Below are 24,244 nucleotides of genomic sequence, written 5' to 3' on the forward strand. Positions count from 1 at the left end.
AACAATGCATTCCATGTTTCCACCATAATTCTTCAACAGCTTAAATGTCTTAATCATATCTCCTCTGTGTGCCTTCTGTGCCTGAAACTCTATATTCTGCATCAGGCCCAATATACATAGGCGCCACAGAAGAAAAGGTGCCTAAAAGATGTCAAAAAATATGAGATAAGGGTTTAAAAAAACAACGAATGGTACATATAATTATGAATGTACGTAATCTTCCGTTCAGGCCCCTTCAGATCATCCCAGAAATGAACAAATAAATTCTGAAATTGTATCCTGGACCTGATTATATCACTGTAATTTTTGATTAAAATTTACGAAATACGTCGTCTTCTGTTTGGGCCCCTTCAGATCATAACGGAAACGAACAAATAAATTCTGAAATTGTATCCTGGACCTGATTATATCACTGTAATTTTTGATTAAAATTTACGAAAATATACCTAAAATAGTTCTTTATTTTTTGATGTATCATAAATCAACTTATGATTAATTGTTGAGTTCCATGTAAAAAAAAATTGTATAAGCAGGACTAATCCATACGTAACATTATACTGTAAAGCGGTTTTCATTTGTTTTTCATTTCCTGTTTGTTTTATTCACACTTTATTCAAAAAAAACTTTTTTGGAAAGGCGCCGAACATTAATCGCACACACAAGAAAAATACTAGGCAGTGGCGCTGCTCTGCGTGCTCTCAGTCTATCCTCATAACCAACATTGTACAGTCCTGTTGTCATTTTTGCTATTAATCTCTGTGCCCTTTCCGACGTTACTTCATTCCCTTCAAATCCAGATGACGTGATCTGGACATAGAAATTCAGATGTGGTGTGTCCCATTGCATAAAGCTTTGATCACACCACATCTGAATGTTTTATCTCTTGTGGTCAATGTCTTTATCAATACTGCAACAGTTTTCTGAGACATCTTCATAACCTTTGAAGAACTGCTGAACTTCAAATTTTCATCTTCAATCACTCTAGGATCCTTTGATTCCTCTGCTTCTTCTCTTATAACACCACCAAGAGACTATGAGACATCCCATCTGTGGAATTAAAATTTCAACTTTTTAGCCTTTCAATATTTGAAGATTTCAAAATCTCAAATATAACATTTAGTTATATTAAACTGATATTCACACTAATTTACCTACCTTTCCAATCTCAAAGAGTCAAAACATCAACACTATTACTAATAATCTTTCCTAGCTTCACATCATCTACAAACAACTAAATATCTCCTGCAGTCCTGTGACATTTTCATTGGCATAAAGATTGAACAGGAATAGTCCCAGTACCGAACCCTGTGTAACTACTTGTAACCTTTCTACTCCCTGATACAGCTCTTCCATATGCAATTCTCTGATATCTGTCTGAAAGCCAGTTACCAATCCAATCCAGATCACTAACTATATGTCCGAATGATATGTTACAAGTTAATAAGCAATGTGCCATGTGGCTTCCAGTCAAATGTTTTGTGAAAAAAAAAAAAAAAAAAAGACAGTGCATACCTTACCATCATTCACTGTTCCTCTTCCTCTATTATAAAAGTCAATGAGAGTACTAAGGCCAAAGTGCCCCTTAACAAATATGTAGTGACCTGTGTAAATGATATTGCCCTCAATCTACAAAATTCTGTATACAAGTTCTTACCAATTTCTCCAGAATCCTAACAACTACAGAAGAAATACAAACTGGCCTGTAGTTTGTTAACTCCACTCTGTCACCACCCTTATGCAATGGCATTATCTTACCTTCCATGCACTCTACAGTAATAACTTGTCCTGTTGCAAAATTTTCATTAAACGGCCATGTTAATGGCACAGTCAGTTCATCATGACGTTCTTTTAACAAAATTCCGTCTACTCTATCTCCCTTAATGACATCTATCATATTTAGTATTTAGAATATATTCTCTTCATTCTCTTCTAATGCTTCACTCCTCTTTATCTCTCTAGGAATAAAACCTATTTTATCAGGATGGAAACCTTTAATAAAGTGATCATTAAACAGTTCAACTATGTCATTTGTTTTGGTTACCTGAGTCCCATCTACATCCAACAAGGTAATCTTTCCACAGTCATTTTTCCTCCTTCTGGTCATGTAGCAAAAAAACTCCTTGGGATTCTCCTTGGACTGCATTTGCTGTTCTCCTGTCATATTCTATTTTTCTATGCTTAGTATACTAGTCATCTTCCTAAACTGAGCCTGCTGCTGGAAGGTAGAGAAGTGAATAGAGAGAATTAATCAAATCGAAAGGGGAGTGATGTGGAAGAGCAGGAGAGTAAGACAGGAGAGATTGAAGAAGTGGATATGAATGGGAAAGTGAGTGGTATGAGTATAGAAAATGAGAGAATGGGCGTGCAAGAGGAGCAGGGAAATGGGGAGGCTCAGGGTGGACAGGGGTATACAGCTTGAGAAAGGTGGATGCTCCAAGAGGAGGTGAGAGCATGTGTAGGCAGGAAAGGAATGGGATGACCAGGGATCAAGAGGAAACAGTTGGAATTGAAAAGGGTTCTAAAATGAAGAAGTAGAAAGCAAAATGGCCCCAGTCTAGCATGGAGAGACCACATCGAGTGAGTGGTATCGGTGGAACTAGCTCTAGATCCAGAAATGAGCTGTTGTGTTTGTATACCAATGCTAGAAGTATAAGAAACAAGGGAGATGAAATGATTGCACTAATTGCATCTGTTCACCCAAAGATTGTCTGAATAAGTGAGACATGGTTGGAAGAGGATGACATCCTGACAGGAATAGAGATGGAAGGGTATGATGTGTTTCGTGAGGATAGAAGGGGTAAAAAGGGAGGGGAAGTGCTATTGATGATAGAGAAAGAGTTATGTCCATACAAGGCAGAGATGCAAGATGGAAATAGTACCAGTGGTTTTGAGGCGGTATGGTGTGAGATAGAGGTGAATGGAATCAAATACTTGGTGGGATGTTGTTATAGACCAGGTAATGTGGATGGTAGTGATAGTGAAATGTATAGTCAAATTAGCCAAGCAAATAAGAAAAGGGTGATCATTCTGGGTGATTTTAATTATGGAAATATAGACTGGAATGATGAGATAGCAACTGGAAGTAAAGAAAATGAGTTTCTTGAGTTTTTGAGGGATAACTACCTCAGACAGTATGTAACAGAGGGCACACGACGATTAAGGGTCTTGGATTTGGTCATCTCATCACAGGATGTAATTATAAATGAGGTATCAAATCATCCACCAATCGGTGAGAGTGACCATGAAGTGATTACCTGGGTGGTTGCCAGCAGTGGACTCCTGAGAGAAAAGGGTATATGTGGAACTACAAGGGCAGTGATTACTGAAGAGCTCAGGAGGTGTCAAATCATCCACCAATCGGTGAGAGTGACCATGAGGTGATTACCTGGGTGCTTGCCAGCAGTGCAAGGACCCCTGTGAGAAAAGGGTACATTTGGAACTACAAGGGCAGTGATTATGAAGAGCTCAGGAAACAGCTTGCGGGTGTAGCAGGGAATGAGGAGTTAGCTGGAAAAGAGATCAATGCAGCTTGGGGGATTTTCAAAAACTATCTAGCAGATGCAATGTCTAAATGTATTCCAGGGTGAGAAGGTTAAATAAGGTAGGTGTGAGATGGATGAATAAAGAGATCAAGCATGCGATACAGAGAAAAAGGGCATTTTGGAGGCAGCATGAGAGAAGTGGAAATAACCAATTTCATGAGGTCTACAAAGACCAGGCAAGGAGGGTGACTTGGTTGGTGAGAGTAGCTAAAGAGAGGTATGAACAGCAGCTAGCTAATGAAGCCAAAAAGAATCCTAGGGAGTTCTTTCTATATGTAGTCAGCAAAAGAAATAATGATTATGGAAGGATGACATCGATTGGTGAAAATGGTATAAAGACAGCTATTGCAGAATGTGTGGTGGAGATACTTAATGAGCAGTTCATAAAGATCTTGTGACTTCATTGAGAGATTGAGAGCAGTTGATGATGGGGAGGAGAGACTGACTGTAAGTGAGCAAGAGGTGTTTGGGAAGTTGAGTAAACTAGATGTAAATAAGGCTGTGGGACTTGATAATATATCACCAAGTATTCTGAAGGAAAGTACCAGAGAGTTGACACCTGCCTTGACATATTTTTTTTAATACGAGTCTTGCACTTGGTCAAGTTCCTAAAGAGTGGAAGGAGGGCAAGATTGTTCCACTTCATAAAGGAGGTGATCGAACTCAAGCATCAAACTATAGGCCTATCTGTGTGTCAGCTGTTGTGGTTAAGTTGTTGGAGATGCTTGTGAGAACTAGGATCCAGAGTTGGGTAGACGACAATGGTATAATCTTTGGTGGACAGCATGGATTTGCTAAAGGGAAGTCATGTTTTAGTAATCTACTTACTTATTACAATAAAGTGACTGCTTCCTTGGACAGAGGAGAAGGATACACAGTAATATACTTAGATTTTGCAAAAGCTTTTGATAGAGTACCTCATGATAAGTTGACAGTCAAACTAGAGCAGATGGGGTTGGATAATAGATTAGTGCATTGGATTGGAGACTGGCTATCTGATAGGTATCAACAAGTTGTATATTGGGGTGCAATATCTAGGAAAAGGAAAGTCACTAGTGGAGTGCCTCATGGGTCTATTTTAGGGCCATTACTATTTAACTTGTATAATAATGATTTGGCGAAGATTTGGATGGAGATATTCAGTTGTTTGCAGATGATGCAAAGTTGGGACGAACCATAAAGAGTAGTGAAGATGTTGTGGCCTTGCAAGAAGACTTCAATAAATTGAGTAATTGGGCACGGAAATGGGGATGTGAGTTCAATGTTGCAAAATGTAAGGTTTTAAAATTTGAAAAACAGAGATGGGATGCAGAATTTATGCTTGGTGAGAATATATTGTTGTAGGTAGAGGAAATAAGAGTTCTGGCAGTTGATAGTGGATAAGGATCTAAAATTTAGGGAGGACAGCACCAAAATTGTGAAGACAACACAAAGGCTTCTGGGAATTATGCGGAGGACACTGACATGTAGAAGTAGGGATATTCTTGTTCTGTTGTATAAGAATCTCCCTTCTACATATACGTTGTATAAGAATCTTCCGTTGTATGATGAGATGTGTGATTAGGTTACACATGGACTATTGTGTCCAGATTTGGTCACCGGGTTTTCAGAAGGTGAAGAGATGTTGGAAAGGGGCCAAAGGCAACTGACTATGGTAGTTTCTGACCTCTGGAATGTTGAGTATGAGGAAAGATTGAGAAGATGTAATTTGCAGAGTCTTGTGGAGAGGAGGAAGAGGGGAGATATGATAGAGACCTATAAGTTGGTAAGGGGTTGTTATAAGATCAATGGTGGAGAAGTTCTACAGAGAATAGTGGGAGATCAGGGGAGAACCAGAGGTCATCCCTGGAAACTGTATAAAGAGGGTGTGAGTAGGGGAGTGAGAGGCAGGTTTTTTTCATGCAGAGTTGTGAATGATTGGAATGCCTTGCCTGAGAGTGTGGTGTCTGCAAGGAGTTTGAGTGGGTTTGTGAGTTTAAGGCTTGGTATGATGAGATGTGTGTGTGTGTGATAAAAGGACCTCCCAGATGAGCCTTTGACTCCATGAAGTCGTGGGGTAATAATAATAATAATAATATATTGTCTGCAATTTCATCATCCTCTCTGGCAATGCATTCTTTCCCCCTACCACTCTCCATGCAAAAAACTTACTTCCTAACTACTTCCTGCTGTAACTTCCAGGGATGTTACAGAACCGATTCCTTGCCCTTTTTCTTTACCATTTTACCATATGAAAAATCTCCTAATTGCTAATCCAATAATAACCCTTTATAAACTTAATTGTGTCAATCATATCTTCCCTTTTGTCTTCTATCCACCTACACTCTGCATGCCCTCATAATCAATATTATACAGTCCTGATATAATTTTTGTTATGCAGTTCTGTACTCTCTCCAAGGTTGCTTCATCCTCTGCAAATCCCAGTGATCAGATATGAGCACAGTAATCCAGATGGGGCCTGATCAGATACGAGCACAGTAATCCAGATGTGGCCTGATCAGAGCTTTATACGATGGAACCACCGCACATATCTCTGCTGGTCAACATCCTCTTCAATATTGCCACAATTATCTGGATTGTCCTCATAACCTTTGCAATATGCCCTCTGAACTTCATTCTATTATCATTCATCCCAAAATCCCATGCTTTCTCCACATCAAGTGTAACTCTACCAAGTGAGTGTGATGCATCCAATTTATGGATCCCAAATTTCAACCTTACATTTTGTTGCATTAAACTGATATCCTTATTCACTGGCACACTTTAATAGCTTATTCACATTCTCTTGAATAATGAAAACATCTGCACTCTTACTATTAACACTCTCAAGCTTTATGTCATCTGAAAGCATCTGATTATTTCCTACATTCCTATGATAACGTCATTGACATAAAGATTGAACAGTAAGGATCCCAGTGAACCATGTGGAACTCTACTTGTAATCTTCATACTCACTGATACTGCACCCATATATCAACTATCTGATATCTGTCAGAAACTCAGTTACCAATCCACTAATCTGATATCCAGACCTATATGTTGCAGCTTGATCCAGAAAATCCCAAAAAATAACTTATTCACTGCTCTTGTTAAAAGAAGATTACTGAAATAAGAGTGTCTCTTACAAATCCATGCTAGCCTGTAGCAATAATATTGTCCTCATGTGCTGCAAATTCTGTATATGAGTTCTTACCATTTTCTCCAAAATCTTAACGACTACAAAATAAATGGAAACAGGCCTATAGTGGATACTTCCATTCTACCACCACCTTTATTCATGATACTGTCTTACCCTCTTCCACTCTCTAGGAACCTTTCCCATTGTGAAGACTTTCATTCAACAGCCAACAAATCAATTGACATGGTCAGTTTCACAGCACATGTGGATGACTTTTCCACCTAATGTCATTCGTGTAATATGAGGATCATGGAAAAACAGTTATAGAAAGCCACTGAACATCTTCAAAATGGGTGGCTTCAAATGGGTTCAGATTTTCACAGCAGAAAAACACTCCTTTCATACTCCTTTTCCTTACACATCTCTGCTAGCATATTATTTATGATTTTTTGCTGCCATCTCAATTCATCATTTGTCATATCTGGGCAACACCTTGCGACCTTACCAACCTTCGACAAGCAGAAATAATGAAACATTGAAAAGGTTTGCTAGGCAATCAATGAAGATTGTAGAAATACCATTGAGAAAGTTTCTGAAGAGATGAATTTGTCATGAAGTTTGTGCCAGCGAATTTTAACAGAAGATTTGTAGAAACTTGTGTCTGCTAAATTTGTGCCTTGTTTGCTCATAGAGGATGAAAGAAAAAAAAATCTTGTGAATGTTTGCCTCTCTCCATGACTTTTTTTTTATTCCCATGAATAAAGAAAACCATGAAAGGGCAGTGATTGTTGATGTGGATGAAGCGAAAGAAAAGTTGCTGGAGGCCATAAACAGTATTCCTGTTGAACCATTCCAGAACTGTTTCCAAGAGTGGAAAAAACATTGGGAAAAGTACACATGGAGGATACTTTGAAGGAGACTAGAATATAATATAAACTTTAATAAAATTTTTAAAAAAATAATTCCAGTTATTTTTGGGTACTCCCTCATGTATATCAGGGAATAAGAAGAATTAATTTCTTCAGTTCATAAGCGACAACTATCTTACACAACGTGTAATGGAGGGCACACAAGTGGTGAGAGTCTTAGATCTGATTGTATCATCAGAAAATGTGATTGTGAATGGAGTGTTTAATCTTCTTCCAACTGGTGAGAGTGACTATGAAGCAATCACCTGGGTTGTCAGTCATGTGAGAACTTTGGGATATATGTGTGGAACTACAGGACTCGTGATTATGCAAAGCTTATGAGGCAACTGGAAGCTATAGCTTTCTATTCAACTCCTATTTCCTTTGCCTTTTTAAGAGACCAATGCTACTTGGGAATTGGTGGAAGGTGAAAAGGCTAAATAAGGTAGGAGTAAAATGGATTAATGAAGGGATTAAAAAGGAAATCTGGAAGAAGAAGAAGGAACTGTGGAGGCAACATAAGGTGAATGTTAGAAATTATCAGTTACACGAATAGTAAATATATCAGGCTAGAGAGGTAATTGTTGGTAAATACAGCAAAAATGTAGTATGAGCAGAAATTAGGCAATGAAGACAAATCCTATTGAGGTTTTTATGATACTTGTCAAATAAAAGCAATAATGACTGATGGGTGAATGAGTAGGAGGTATATGAGGAATTGATGTTAATAAAGTAACAGGAATAGACCAATATATCACCACTTGAAGGAATGCTCCCTATAGGGAATTAATGGCATCCTTGGCACACTGACAGTCAGTATGAGTTTGTTAGGGGAAGGTCATATTTTAGCAATCTGCATATATTACTCAAAATTAAGTGGATATTGAATACCACATTATTTCTATATCCACTTAATTTTGAATAATTTTACTTTGCCGAAGTGAAGCCTGTTGGCTCTCATTTCAGTAATTGCATATATTACTATATACTACAAAAAAGGGATGTAATTCACTGGATATAAGAGATGATATGCAGTAGTATACTTAGATTTTTTCAAAGATCTTTGATGAATTGCCACACAACAAGCTGATAACTAAACTGAAACAGTTGGATTGGATAAGAAACTGGTAAGTTGAATAGCTGATTGACTGTGAGACATGTATCAGCAGGTTGAGTATGGGAAGTGGTATCCCAAAAGAGTCATCTGGAAAGTGCCACTGGGGTCTGTTTTGGGGCTATTATTGTTTAACTTGTATGTTAATGATATTGAGACAGGCTTAACTAGAGCAGCTATTTATTGATGATGCAAAGTTGAGAGGAACTATGAGAAGCACAGTAAATGTCGTGGTTTTTAGATTATGAGTGGTTAAGTGAGTGGCACTATAAGTTTAATGTCACAATGTGTAAGGTGTTAAATGAGGCAGGCAAGGTTGGAATGCAACCTTGCCTGCCTTACAACCTTACAATCTGTTCTATCAAAGATCAGCCATATTCCCTAGATCCACCAGGTGTTTACTTTACCCAGCCACCTTGCAGTTTCAAACTGCCCTACTATGGCCAAATAGGCAGGACAGCCAATATCAGAATTTCTGAACATGGACTACATCCAGTTCTGCCATTACAGCCACTCTGGGCTTGCCGACCATGCTTTGGACATCCCCCCCCCCACACACACACAGAATACACTTGAAGAAGGCCACTCTTTTGCACTGCAGCAAATACAAATATGAGAGGCCATTCTTGAAGTCCATCTTAGTTCTGGGAAAATTAACAAATCTTAACAAATTTGGGTGCATAAAACTACCCCAAATCTGGAAAAAAACTACCCCAGATTTTCAGCCTAATTTAGTCCATTAGGGGAACTACCCAATTTAGTCCATTAGGGGAACTCTAGCCTGACTTTAGTTGCCTTTTTTCAGCTTCATTTACCCACTATTAGTGTCCTCTGTTCACATATCATTGTTTTGTGATCCCTGACGATGGCAATGTAATGTTTCTGAAATATCAGAAGTATTAATTGTAGTTGTTGTAATTAATATTCAGTTTACATTGTCATTTCCTCAAAAATAAAAGTTATTATTCAGATAAAATTAACTGCCATGTCATAGGCAGTTATCAGGTTTCAAAGAAGCTAAATCACTTATCTGTGAGAGGTCATAAGTCTAATATGAAAAAGTAAGATGAGATTAAATTGAAAATATCCAATTGTTTGTTGATGATGTTAAACTGGTGATGATTATAATTAATAAAGGTGAAATAGAGATTCTGTTCAATGATTTAAATAGATTGACGGTGCTGATAAACGATAATGGTTGCTAATTCAGCGTGTAAAGTGCAGGGGTGAATGCTGGTCTTGAAATTCATGCTTGCTCTTGTTATCATTCAGGGAGTGAGAGGTATAATTGAAGTCTAATTAGCAGAATAATGAATTACTGACCATTTAAAACTATATATTTAGAAATTTATGTACATTTAATCATACAAATACAACATTTATTTTACAAATGATATTCTATCTTTTTCAATTTAGCTGACCTACTTGAATACAAATTCTACCCTACGGTTCTTCTTTATGAACTGGTCAATAACATCATCATAAAAAGTTGGTTGTAACTTAATTTTCCCAAGCAACACACACACACTTGTAAAGGCTGGCTGAAGCTCACTGGCTAGAGCTATGTTGACTGCATATGGCCTGTGTTTAAGCAACAGAGTGAGACGACGTGAAGGGAGCTGAAATGGCTATGCGCCGCATGAAATCAGTGCTGCAGTGAGGACCTGGAAGCTCCAACAACTGAGCAAGCCAAGGTAGCTTTGACTAGACGAGCAAGCATCGGCCTTCAATACACAACACAAAACTCAATTATTGCTGTGCAAGCTTAAGACTTCTTCTGTCTACAAAAATAAAAGCTTTAATGGAATGCTCATAAATACATGCATTTATTAACAAATAAATATTACTTCTTTTTCAAATAATGAGCTTGCATAGCAAGAATGGAGAATTCGCCCCTAGTAAAGTGTAAGGTTATACATGTTGGGATGAAAATGTTACTGTTCATTAGATTGATCATTTTGCATCATCCACCTCCAGCCTTACAAGAAATTTGTAAGGCTGGAGGTGGATGATGCAAAAAGAGTTGACGTTAAAAAGGCACATTGAAAAAGTGAGCAGTAAATTACAAGAACTCACTTAAGATATTGAAAAATGCTGTGACCAACTCTGCTAGATTTGGTGGCCTGTGTCTTTTGAGGACAAGAAAGTAGCAGAGTTCCAGGATGAGTGAGTTGAATAACCAAGATTGTGACAGGTGTGTGTGTGTGTGTGGGATACCCCCCCCCACACACACCTATGTAAATATAGCAAATGGTTGCTAATTCAGTGTGTAAAGATAGAACTGAAGGTTTTATGTTGCAAAATTTGGTTGTTAAGCAGAAAAGAGGAGATATGATAGGAATATATGAGTTAATCAAAGAATTTTATAGGATTGATGCAGAAGAAATATTTCAACATATGACAAGAAGGGAGAGAAAGAGCTATCCATGGATGTTGCATAAGACTATGACTAGCAAGAATATTAGACCGAGACTTTTTGTTTGGAGAGTAGAAATGAGCAGAATTGCCAGATGTGGTTATGAGTACTTTGTCAGTAAATAAGTTGTTTAAGAAAAAGTATAGTTATTGTAAGTGGAGGTTTCTGTGGTTTAAAAGTTCACATGGCATATTCTGGTAATTGGACCACATTTTTTTAATAAGGTATATAAAACAATGAATTAATAAAAGCCCCGACAAGTTTCGTAAGTCATTTGACTTACATCTTCAGGGGTAAACGGTAACTTAAAGTTTAAAACACAAAGAAAAGAGAAATTATTAGTATTAGTTCATACTATACAGTTGTAGCCGCCTGACTATTCATAAAATTAAAAATCAGAATGCAGATTCAAAGCAGTGCTGAGTTTAAACAATGCTGGATGATGCCACATTCTGTTGTTCACGTTCATAATGTCCAAGTTCTGATTGAGGTATATTTTTTATTAAAGCTGACCCGACTTGGTGGAGAATTAATCCTTGATTTTTATTGCATTGTGTTGGTATTTTAAGCATGTTTGCAGCTTCTTTAAATTTCCTTATGTAACAGTTTTTTTCTATGTACGACATGTTTGTTTTTTTTCTGCCAGAGTACATTTTGGCTGGTGGAAGTGGTATGGAAAGCTAGACCTGATTTGTGTTCTCTTCTGTTTTGTTGCACATCCTTTTGGTGTTCGTTCATGCGAATTTCCCCAGATCTTCCTGTCTGTCCTAGGTAGCAGATGCCGCAAGAATAATGAATTTTGTAAACACCTGTTTGTTTTTTTTAACATCTCACCAACATGATCTAACCTCATACAGGAAAAACATTTTCTTTTATCAAGAACAGTACATATTTTATTGAAAAAGTAAAAGATATTTATATTGGACCTTCAGACATCTTAGCAAGTTTGGATGTTATCAGTCTATTTACAAATGTTCCAAGAAATGAAACTGTGAATTTCCTGGAAGACCTTTTTCCTCCGGACATCGTAGATCTTTATAAACATTGTATAAATAATACTTTTTTCATGTATCAAGACAAATTTTGGGAACAAAAAGAAAAAGAAGGATTGGCTATGGGCTCTTCCCTCTCTCCAGCTTTAGCCAACCTATTTATGGAAAACTTTGAAAATAATGCTTTAAACAATTATCATAAAAAACCAAAAATATGGCTACGCTATGTAGACAATATATTCATCATATGGCCAGGAACAACAGATGAACTCATTGCTTTCAAAGAATACCTAAATAATTTGCATGATAATATAAAATTTACTTTAGAACATGAAGAACTTAGGAAACTGCCTTTTCTAGACATTCTATTAGAAGTCAATGAAAAGGATAATAAACGCTCTTTCTCAATATATAGAAAACCCACCAACACAGGAAGATTTCTTAATGTGCCCTCACACCACCACCCTTTGCAAAAAAATAGGTCAAATAAAAACCTTAAGGGACAGAGCATATAACATTTCCAGCACAGAAAAACAGAGAAATGAAGAATTAGAATATCTAACACAGATCTTTCAAAAGAATGGTCATGAAACCAAGACTATCAAAAAAATCCTCCACACACCTCCTACAAGCATCTCTCAGAAACAAGATTTCAAAGACACTATCACGCTTCCATATATCAAAAATGTTACAGACAAGATGGCTGAATTACTTAACAAATATAACATCAAAGTAGCCTTTCTGCTGCTGGAAAAAATTTTGAGATTTCTACATCCCCCCCCCCCCCAAACCTCCACATCATCCTTTAAAAAAATCAGGTGTTTACAAAATTCATTGTTCTTGCGGCATCTGCTATGTAGGACAGACAGGAAGATCTGGGGAAATTCGCATGAACGAACACAAAAAGGATGTGCAAAACAGAAGAGAACACAAATCAGGTCTAGCTTTCCATACCACTTCCACCAGCCACAATGTACTCTGGCAGAAAACAAACATGTCGTACATAGGAAAAAACTGTTACATAAGGAAATTTAAAGAAGCTGCAAACATGCTTAAAATACCAACACAATGCAATAAAAATCAAGGATTAATTCTCCACCAAGTTGGGTCAGCTTTAATAAAAAATATACCTCAATCAGACCTCGAACATTATGAATTTGAACAACAGAATGTGGCATCATCCAGCGTTGTTTAAACTCAGCACTGCTTTGAATCTGCATTCTGATTTTTAATTTTATGAATAGTCAGACGGCTACAACTGTATAGTATGAACTAATACTAATAATTTCTCTTTTCTTTGTGTTTTAAACTTTAAGTTACCTTTTACCCCTGAAGATGTAAGTCAAAGACTTACGAAACTTGTCGGGTCTTTTATTAATTCATTGTGTTTTATATAGCTTATTAAAAAAATGTGGTCCAATTACCGAAATATGCCAAGTATAGTTATGATATGCATTATGTGAATAAGAGCTAGTTTGGGATTCCCAACAAAGGCTTCAGGCTCTGAGGAGATTCCACTCATAATAATAATTTGAAGAATCATTTTGTATTCTTCCCAATTTTGGATTCTACTATTTCTGATGCATTATTTAAGAAAAGCCAAATCAGATACTCATCTCCACTTCATGCATTGAACATAACAGTAGTTGTAAAGTGCATTCTGTAGGAATTGTTTTAGCAATAAGTGTGTGTTAGGTCTGAAGCAGAGAATTAACAAGGACAGTGGTGAAATATGGCAAAACTTCTGGTCTACAATAGTGTTTGCCAAACTGTAGCATATGTTCTTTTTTCGTGGAAAGTGAATTTATGATTTCAGGAGAGACCTTATATTGATAGGTAACAGTTATTGAGTAGGTAGACAGTGGTTTGTGTAGTGTTGTTTAGTGTGACCTCCTGCTATGAATCTGAAAACTCTGCAGTGTCAAGTAATAATAATAATAATAATAACTTTAATTACAAGAAATCTTTCTTGAGACTGTCTGTGTTCAACATTCTAAAAGGATTCGTTTTAACCAGCAATGGTTATAACTAACACCAAGAAGAAAAAAATACATTTATTAAACTCACTCATATTTTGCTGGTTTTCTGTCTAGCACCATCAGAGCACACAATGATAACTGTGACAGGTACACAGCACTAACCCAAATAATTGTAGAAACAACTTAAATTGTAGCTGATACCTACAATAACTAACACCAACTACATGGCACCCTCTATGATCAGATAACTACAGAGTTAAATAGCTGGACTTAACTACAGTTAAGTCCAGCTATTAGGTCTTAAAATGATAGTCTCCCAGATCTTTGGTAAATTAATGCAACCATACTTGTTCAATGTTAGGAGAGTACTTCATTGCTGATGCTGATTCTAAGCATAGCTTCAAGGAGTGATGACAAGAGGCCATCCCTGGAAGTTATGAAAGGAAACTGTGAGCAAGAGGGTGAGGAGTAGTTTCTTTGTATGGAGGGTGGTTGAACCATGAAATGCATTGCCTGATGGAGTGGTGAGAGCGAGAACGGTCAATGAGTGGTATGATAGACTTTGTGTTTCTTAGGGGGGGGTGACCTCCCCTTGATGAGTCTTGATAGACTTTGTGTTTCTTAGGAAGGACCTCCCATGATGAGTCTTTTGACTCCATGGAGGCCTGAATGATATTAACAATAATAATAATAATAATAATAATAACTTCTATATAATAAAGATGCTTTTCTCCATTTGACCCTGTGTGAAGGAGTATTCAGGCCATGGTCTGCCAGTCCCAACTTACTATACAGATAATCTCAGATTTAATTTTTATGTTCTTCAACTGATCTACCAGTCTTTCCAAAGTAGATTAACTTGCAGGCACAAGAACTTTATATATTCTTGGATGTTCAAGAGGATGTAGTTGATCTTGAGGAGAACACATAAAAGTAGCTAGTTGATTGAATGGTTTGAAAGTGTTATGGAGATCATCTTCATTAAAAAACATCTTTATTACATAAAAGTTGTTACAGGTCTGAGAGACTATTTTTAGAAGCAGCATCAGCTATGGAGCTCTTCCAATCTTCAAGTATGGTTGCATTAATTTACCAAAAATCTGGGAGACTATCATTATAAGACCTAATAACCAGACTTCCCTGAATTAATTTTGTAGTCATCTGACCATAGAGGGTGTCATGTAAGACATTGGTTGTCATTTACAATTTAAATTTTCTCCAATTATTTGGTTTAGTGCTGTGAATCTGTCACAGTTATTGTGCTCTGATGATCCTGGGTAAAAAAACAGCAAGATATTTGAGTTTAATAAATGTATTTTTTCCTCTTCATGTTAGTTTATTAGGGATAATGAACAACACACCTAAGCCTTTCTTTATGAAAGCTGAAAATAAATGCTCAGTTTTTGTTTTTTTTCTTAACGTAAATCGCCTTTGCTCTGTGTAGTCCCCTGGAAATAGTAATTCTGCAGCTGTATACAGGTCTTTCTTTGACCATTTTCCAAATTAGTCAGTCTCTGGCATGGGCAAGGAGGTTTTTTCTCCAGAAAACTTGAATTTTTTTGTCCAATAAACTCCAGAAAATTGACCATAGATGCAAACTGTTTCAGACAATGATATTTACTGGATGGACACTAGTGCACTTTTTTGTATGGTAACACAAAGAGAAGAGACAAAGACAGGGTACTATTTATGTAAGTTGTAAAAAAGGGAGTGGTCAGCAAGGGAGTCAGAGTAACATTTTTGCATGGAGATTGGTAGGAGCATATAGCGCAGGGGTGGGGAACCTTTTTTATGCCAAGGGCCATTTGGATATTTATAACATCATTCGTGGGCCATAAAAAATTATCATCTTAAAAATTAGCCTGCTATATTTGGTCAAACATTTAATTAACTCACCTCTAATTTGATGGCTGGAACTGTTTCTCTTTGGTGAGGCTTGTGATATATTATTATTATTATTCGTGACACCTCAAAGGAGTCCTTAGTCTCATCGCAGGAGGACACCCACCATACAGCTGTCCGTCTCCAACATTACCGAACCTCTATTACTAATCAACAACATCAGCGCCATCTACTGCCTACCAACACCACAAGTATTTTTTGTCTGTAAATTGCGTGTGTTCTGAAGGACCTTTTTGTCTATATGCGGAATGAAATGTTAGCTGGTATTGATGATATTGCTACTTTCAACTGCTTTTCCAGGTTTGTGTCGGTCAGTCTGGAGCACAGTCGACTCTTTGCGATGATAAGTTTTGAAAAGAACTGCTCGCAGCAGTAAGTTATTCCGAACATGATTTCAATTGAAATCATGTTCGGAATTTATATTTCAATTGCATTGAAATATAAATTCCGGAATAATTTCATATTGCATTTATAATTTCAAATTGCATTGAAATATGCATCTCGGAATATTTCAATGTAATTGAAATATTCCGAGATGCATATTTCAATGCATGTCTCCTCAAAGTGGGATATTCATCATTGTTTATGTAACATTTATAGAACTCAAGCAGTGGGAGGTTGTTGTACCTAGCTTTCAGCTCATCATCGCTTTGCAGCTGAATGATTTCTTGTAGGTTATCAGGCACATCAGTTGGTTCCACATTGAACTATGTAGCAAAGATGTTCAATTCTATTTGTTTACTTTTCACATCGTTGAATCTTTCATTAAATGCCTCAATTAGTTTCGCACATTTACAGCATATTCAAGTGATGTCACACCCCTTAAGTTTTAATAACTATCCTGTGTGTGTGTGTGTGTGTGTGTGTGTGTGTGTGTGTGTGTGTGTGTCGACAGCGACTTGATTATTTTGCTTTGATTGCTGTTCTAATCCTGCATCTTGGATTTGAAACATATCCAACATTTGTACCATCGACTCTCGATGAGAAGCACATACATATCTGTCTCATCTTGTACTTGTATGTGTTCTGTCTATCTCGTAGAAGGCTTTTGTCCTTCCAGAGTGGGGAAATGCACCATGTTATTCCTTTTGAGGTGCACTTTTCACAGCCTTAATTTAGCTTCAAATGTGAAATCCCTGCAGCTTGATGTTCAGCTCTGAGAGATACGTGGTAATGTCCACCACGAATGTTAGATCACACAGTCACTTGCTATCATTGAGTTCCCTGACAGGTTTTCCCTTCATCTCCATGAACTGCTTGACTTCATCCTGCAGTTCCTAAAACCTCATGAGCATGTTCCCTTGACTCAGCCACTGCACTTCACAGTGATAAACATGATCACTGTACTCAGACTCAAGCTCATTCAGTAACTCCTTAAACTGGGCGGCTGTTAAGCCCTCTCTTTTGACAAAATTTATGGATGACAGTACTGTTGACATCACATTGTTGAGCCACAATGACTGTGCACAACAACTTTCTTGGTGCATGCTGCAGTGGCATATAATTAAATCATTTGGATCAAGGCTGAGACGATTCAGTTCTTTCTTGACAAACGCAATTAACCCTTTTTTGCAAGCCAACCATGGCTGGAGCTCCATCTATATTAAGGCCACTTAACTTTTCAAATGTAAACTCAAGTTTTTTCATTGATAAAACAAGTCCTCACCTCTTGTACTGCCATGCATGGCTTCCAGTGACAGCAGTTCTTCTCATGTGTCAAACTCTGTAATTATCCCATGAACAGAACTGCTGTCACTGGAAGCCATGCATGGCTCTACAAGAAGTGAGCACTTGTTTTATCAATGTCAATATCAATTTGGTCCGGCCCTGCCAAGGCAGCTGCAAGCGGGATTCAAAATTCGATAAACCTAGAAGCTTTTTTTTTTTTCATAAATTTTATTAAGTGAATCATAATAATGACGTAAATTTTGATGGGCAAGCAAGGAAAATCCATTATAGGATAGACAGGACATATACGAGTACAAGATGGGACAGACACGTATGCTTCTCGTCAAGAGTCGATGGTATGAATGTTGGATATGTTTCAAATCCAAGATGCAGGATTAGAACAGCGATCAAAGCAAAATAATCGAGTCGCTGGCAACACACAGGATAGTTATTAAAACTTTAGTGGTGTGACTTCCTACAAATGGCAACTACAAAGAAAAAAACAAGTTAATATAGAGTGTCAATCTTTCCAAGAGAAATGGACAAATGATTATTTTTTTTGTTAAAGTCAAAGGCAAACCTGTGTGTCTAGTTTGTAGTGATGCATTAGCAGTAATGAAAAAAAGCCAATCTGGAGTGTCATAACAGTTCAAAACATGCTAAACTCAATGAAGGGGGGGGGGATATTCATCTCTGGATAAAATCAATGCTCTTTAGCTGAGTCCGGAATCACAACAAGCTGCTTTCACTAGGCCTCGTTGTGACAGAGACAATGTTATTCAGACGAGTTATGTAGTGAGCGAGCTAATAACAAAGAAGCTGAGGCCTCATGTAGAGGGAGAGTTTGTGAAAGAGTGCATGGTGGCTGCTGCAGAGTTGTTAGCACCAGACAAAGTAAAATTGTTTCAGAATGTTAGTTTGTCTCAGAGAACCAACTCAGATCAGATTACTGACTTAGCACAAGATATTGAAAAAACATTGAAGGATTCTGCAGGAGATTTCCAATTTTTCTCTCTGGCTTGTGATGAGACAACAGACATAACATATACAGCTCAATTGGCCATTTCTGTTGTCTCGTCACAAGCCAGAGAGAAAAATTGGAAATCTCCTGCAGAATCCTTCAATGTGTTTTCAATATCTTGTGCTAAGTCAGTAATCTGATCTGAGATGGTTCTCTGAGACAAACTAACATTCTGAAACAATTTTACTTTGTCTGGTGCTAACAACTCTGCAGCAGCCACCATGCACTCTTTCACAAACTCTCCCTCTACATGAGGCCTCAGCTTCTTTGTTATTAGCTCGCTACATAACTCGTCTGAATAACGTTGTCTCTGTCACAATGAGGCCTAGTGAAAGCAGCTTGTTGTGATTCCGAACTCAGCTAAAGAGCATTGATTTTATCCAGACGCATTTGACCCCCCCTTCATTGAGTTTAGCATGTTTCGAGCTGTAATGACACTCCAGATTGGCTTTTTTTCATTACTGCTAATGCATCGCTACAAACTAGGCACCCAGGTTTGCCTTTGACTTTAACAAAAATATAATCATTTGTCCATTTCTCTTGGAAAGATTGACACTCTGCATCAACTTTTTTTTTCTTTGTAGTTGCCATTTGTAGGAAGTCACACCACTTAAGTTTTAATAACTATCCTGTGTGTTGCCAGCGACTCGATTATTTTGCTTTGATCGCTGTTCTAATTCTGCATCTTGGATTTGAAACATATCCAACATTCGTACCATCGACTCTTGATGAGAAGCATACGTGTCTGTCCCATCTTGTACTCGTATGTGTCCTGTCTATCCCATAATGGACTTTCCTTGCTTGCCCCTCAAAATTTACGTCATTATTATGATTCACTTAATATAAATTTATGTTGCTATGAAAAAAAAAAGCTTCTAGGTTTATCGAATTTTGAATCCCGCTTGCAGCTGCCTTGGCAGGGCCAGACCAAATGATTTTGCAGGCCTTATATGGTGCACTGGCCGGACGTTCCCCACCCCTGATGTAATGCATCACTTGAAAGGATGGCAAGAATGCAGAGTTTGAATGAGTTTAAGGAGTAACATGATAGACTTTGTGTTATCTGTAGAATACCTCCAGCATAAGGATTTATCCACCTTATCCTGGAGTTATGGTTATGAAATCCAATGATACTTAGAAGGTCATGGGCAAGACAGGGTACTATTTGAATGAAGACCTGTTAGAGCCACAAATGATGATTATTGATAATAGAAGATCTCCTACATTGAGTCTCATGGCTCCATGAAGATTCTGAATAATTATAATAATAAATAACAGATTAATTTGCAGAAAAGTGTTAATAGGATCTCAGTAATGTGAACTTAATTATGTAGTACTCTCACATTATGCTGTTCATCCTCTAAAGCTACATGTTAGGAAATTATGATAGTGCTGAATAAATATGAATGTAAAGAAGTATGGTATTTCAAGACAAAGGGAAAGAGATGGAATCATGAAAACACATAATTAGCTCAGTAAAAGTCAACAAATTGAAAAGAATTGAAATGATTGCTTTTGACTTGATTTTTTTGGCCTTAAGTTAACAAGATTATGAGATTTTTACTATTGAAATATAAAATGAAAGAAGATATTTATAAAATAAATATACAAACAATAAAAGTCAGTTTCTTTAGTGTTTGAAGAATAAACACTTTATATAGCATACAATGATGAGAATACTAGGTTAAGAGTTTTGGAATTATTTGATAAATAATAGATTAAGAGTTTTGGGTTTGATCAGTAGTATCAGGTTAAGAGTTTTGGGTTTAATAAATCAGTATATGAATTTTTAATTAGATAAATAATGGGTTAAGAGTCTGTTGGATAACTAGCTTGTTGTTGTTGTTGTTGTGTAACATTGTATTTTTTAAGTTCACTATCTGATGATGTGTATTATACTATTCCAGAAACTATAAGAGATTGGTATTCAATAAAATTTGACAATAAACAGTTAGCATCTAGATTTTATATTGAACTTAAAAAGCTGAAGACATGTTCCACATCCATAGGGGCCTTAAAAATGTGGAGAAATGATAAGAGGTTGTAATGAATTATTATTCATTAGTTTTAGTAGTAATTATTATTTATCTTCATGATTGTTTTATCATATTCTGCATTTTTATACGCATATTTATTGTATCTAGAATATTTTTCATCTTCATTGTATCAACCTTTTTTAATTATATAATTTTCCTCTGCCATCTTTCTCTTTTTCCTTTAACCAACCAACCCACCACGCGGATCAAATATATCAAAAATACACTGGAATTATTATTATTACCGTAAGGACCCAATGGAGTCAAAGAGTCATTTAGGAGATCCCTTTGTCTCACTCACTCACTCTCTCTCTCACACACACACACACACACACACACACACACACACACACACACACACACACACACACACACACACACACACACACAGCTCATACTGCCCCTTAAATAGATTAAAATTCTCTGCAGACACCACATGCTCAAGCAAAGCATTCTAATCATTCACATCTCTGTATGCAAAAAACCTGCTTCTCACTTTCTTGTTCACTCCCTCCTTATTACAGTTTAGAGATATGACCTCTTGTTCTCACAGGATCTCCCACTATTTTATGAAAATCCTATTTAACATTGATCCTATAACAACTCCTTATCAACTTGTACATCTCTCTATCATATCATCCCTCTTCCTTCTATCCACTAGACTGTAAATTGTATCTTCTCAACCATTCCTCATACTCAACATACCAGAGACCAGAAACTGCTTAAGTTAGTCACCTCTGTACCCTATCCATATCCCCTCATTGTTTTGAATACCAGGTGACCAAATCTGTATACATTTGCCCATGTGTGGCCTAATCAGAGCCTTATACAATGGAACAAGAAACTTCTACAAGTCCTTGTTCCCCACATCATTCCCAGAATTTGTTGTGTTGTCCTCACAATTTTGACAGCGTGTCCTCTGAATTTTATAAACTTATTCAACATCACCTCATGATCTCTTATTTCCTTCACCTATAATAATGTATCCTCATCAAGTGTAAATTCTACATTCAATCTTTGTTTCCAAAATTTTAAAACTTGATATTTTGCAACTTTGAACTAGCATCCCCACTCCCATGCCCATCCACTCAATTCAAGTCATCCTGTAAGGCAACAACATCTGCTCTACTTCATAGTTCATCCCAACTTTGCATCATCTGTAAACAGCTAAATATCCCATCCAAATCCTCCCCAATATCATTAATATACAGGTTAAACAGCAATGGCCCTAAAACAGACCCCCCCCTCAGGTATACCACTAGTGACTTTCCTCTTCCAGGAAATTGCTCCCCCATACACAACTTGCTGATACCTATCAGATAGCCAGTATCCAATCCAACGAAGTAGTCTAATATCCAACTCCATCTGCTCTAATTTGACTATCAACTTATCATGTGGTAATCTATCAAAGGCCTTTGCAAAATTTAAGTATACTACTATGTATCCATCTCCTTTGTCCAATGAAGCTATCACCTTATTGTAATAAGTAAGTAGATTACTAAAACATGATGTCCCTTTAGCAAATCCATGCTGTCCATCAAAGATAATACTACTGTTGTCAACTGAATTCTGGATCCTGCTCCTCACCAGCCTCTCCATCAATTTTACCACAACATCTGACACACACACACACACACACACACACACACACACACACACACACACACACACACACACAGATAGGCCTATAATTTCATGCTGAAGTTCTCTCACCTCCCTTATGAAACAGAGCAATCTTGTCTTCATTCCACTTCTTTGGAACTTCACCCAGTGCAGGACTAATATTAGAAAAATATGTCGAGGCCAATGCCAACTTTCTGGCACTTTCTTACAAAATATATCATGATATATTATCTAGTCCCACTGCCTTATTAACATCAAGTTTGCTCAATTTTCTCATATACCTCATGCTCACATACAGTCAGTCTCTTCTCCTCATTATCATCAACTGCTTTCAAATTCTCCATGATGTCACATTCACAAGAATGAAAGACCTTTATGAACTGCTCATTAAATATCTCAACTATATCTTCTGCAGTAGTTGTTCTTATACCATTTTCTCCAATCAAGTGTCATCCTTAAATAATAATTTTTGTTTTGCTGGCTACATATCAAAAGAACTCCCTATGATTCTTTTTGGCTTCATTAGCTAACTGCTACTCATACGTCACATTTGCTATCCTTACCAACCAAGTCACCCTCCTTGCCTGTTCTTTGTAATCCTCATGGCATTGATTATTACCACTGCTCTTATGCTGCTACCATTGTGTCTTTTTCCTCTGTATCGATGCTTATTCTCTTCATTCATCCATTTCACCTACTTTATTTAACCTTCTGATCCTTGGAATACATTTAGATATTGCTTCTGCTAAATGGTACATGTTTTGTTTCTATACCATTTTTTCATTTTGGTTCCTTTCCTTTAATGTTACCCAGTGATCAGCATTCATTTCGGTAAAATACGGTGTTTTTCATCATGTGAGGAATAATTACTTTGCTTTCATTACATTTGAACCTGCATATTAAGGTCATCATTTGGAGCGTGTGCGTGCATGCACGCACGCACGCACACGCACACACACACACACAGATACATATATATATATATATATATATATATATTACATTTCAAACAGTATACCAAAATGACAATGAACAAACATTTGATTTGATCAAACATTATTCTGCTGTCCTGACCTCTAGTGAAAAAAAAGTGCCATTTATGTTTCTTTTTTTCAAATACAAATGGTGTGTTCTATTTCTGTAAGCCCACACATACTGCCCAATATATACACATAAACTCTTACCACCACTGCTACCCAACACAAAAACTAGGCATAAAAAAAAAAAAGGCCTTGCTCATTGAAGATTTGCTTCAGTGAGCAAGCACTTAAATGTGAATTAAAAATTATCAGCAGTACATTCCTAAAAAATGGCTACATCAAAAATACTATTAATTAAATTCTTCACAAGATTCCATATAAAAATAAAAATAAACTAGATTATAATAAAACTGTAGCCATTTCATACATTAAAGAGATATCAAATAAAATAAACAGAATACTACAGAAATACAAGGCAGGTTCCAAAAGTTTCCTTCCTGACGTACAAAATTTGCAACATGCAAATAACATACAAAATTTTAATACTCTGTGTGTGATAGATAGCACCATCTATGGGGAGCTTAGTGTACAAGTTTCACCTCTCTACTTACATCATTCAGTTAGAATTACTTATTTGACTAGCAGCACGTGGTACGCTAAGTAGCTGTAATGTTAAAATTTGAGTATAGCACTGTGATTAAGTTTTTCACCAAAGAAGGGCTTTCTCCAAGTGCTATGAAGTAGCATTTGGATGGTGTTTATGGGAAAGCTTCTCCTTCATATTCCACCATGAAGGAATGAGGCTAACATTTTTGCCTAGGAAGAGAGAGAGAGAGAGAGAGCATTGAAGATGATCCTCATGATGGTCGGCCTGTGAAAATGATGATCGAGGAAAATGTCTCTCATTGAGGATGAGGAGGAATTGCTCAATGACAGACGGATGAA

At 36.9% G+C, this 24,244-nt stretch overlaps 1 protein-coding gene across 1 annotated transcript in view; it reads left to right on the top strand.

The window, feature by feature from the left end:
* The window catches only part of LOC150108079 (dynein axonemal heavy chain 3-like), a 1,881,116-nt gene that overhangs the window by 284,583 nt on the left and 1,572,289 nt on the right, over positions 1 to 24,244 (top strand). The window lies entirely within an intron of this gene.

The sequence above is a fragment of the Typopeltis vanoorti genome, chromosome 3 (assembly GCF_054136105.1).
Source record: "Typopeltis vanoorti isolate ZY-2024b chromosome 3, IOZ_Tvanoo_1.0, whole genome shotgun sequence".
Classification (NCBI taxonomy): domain Eukaryota; kingdom Metazoa; phylum Arthropoda; class Arachnida; order Uropygi; family Thelyphonidae; genus Typopeltis; species Typopeltis vanoorti.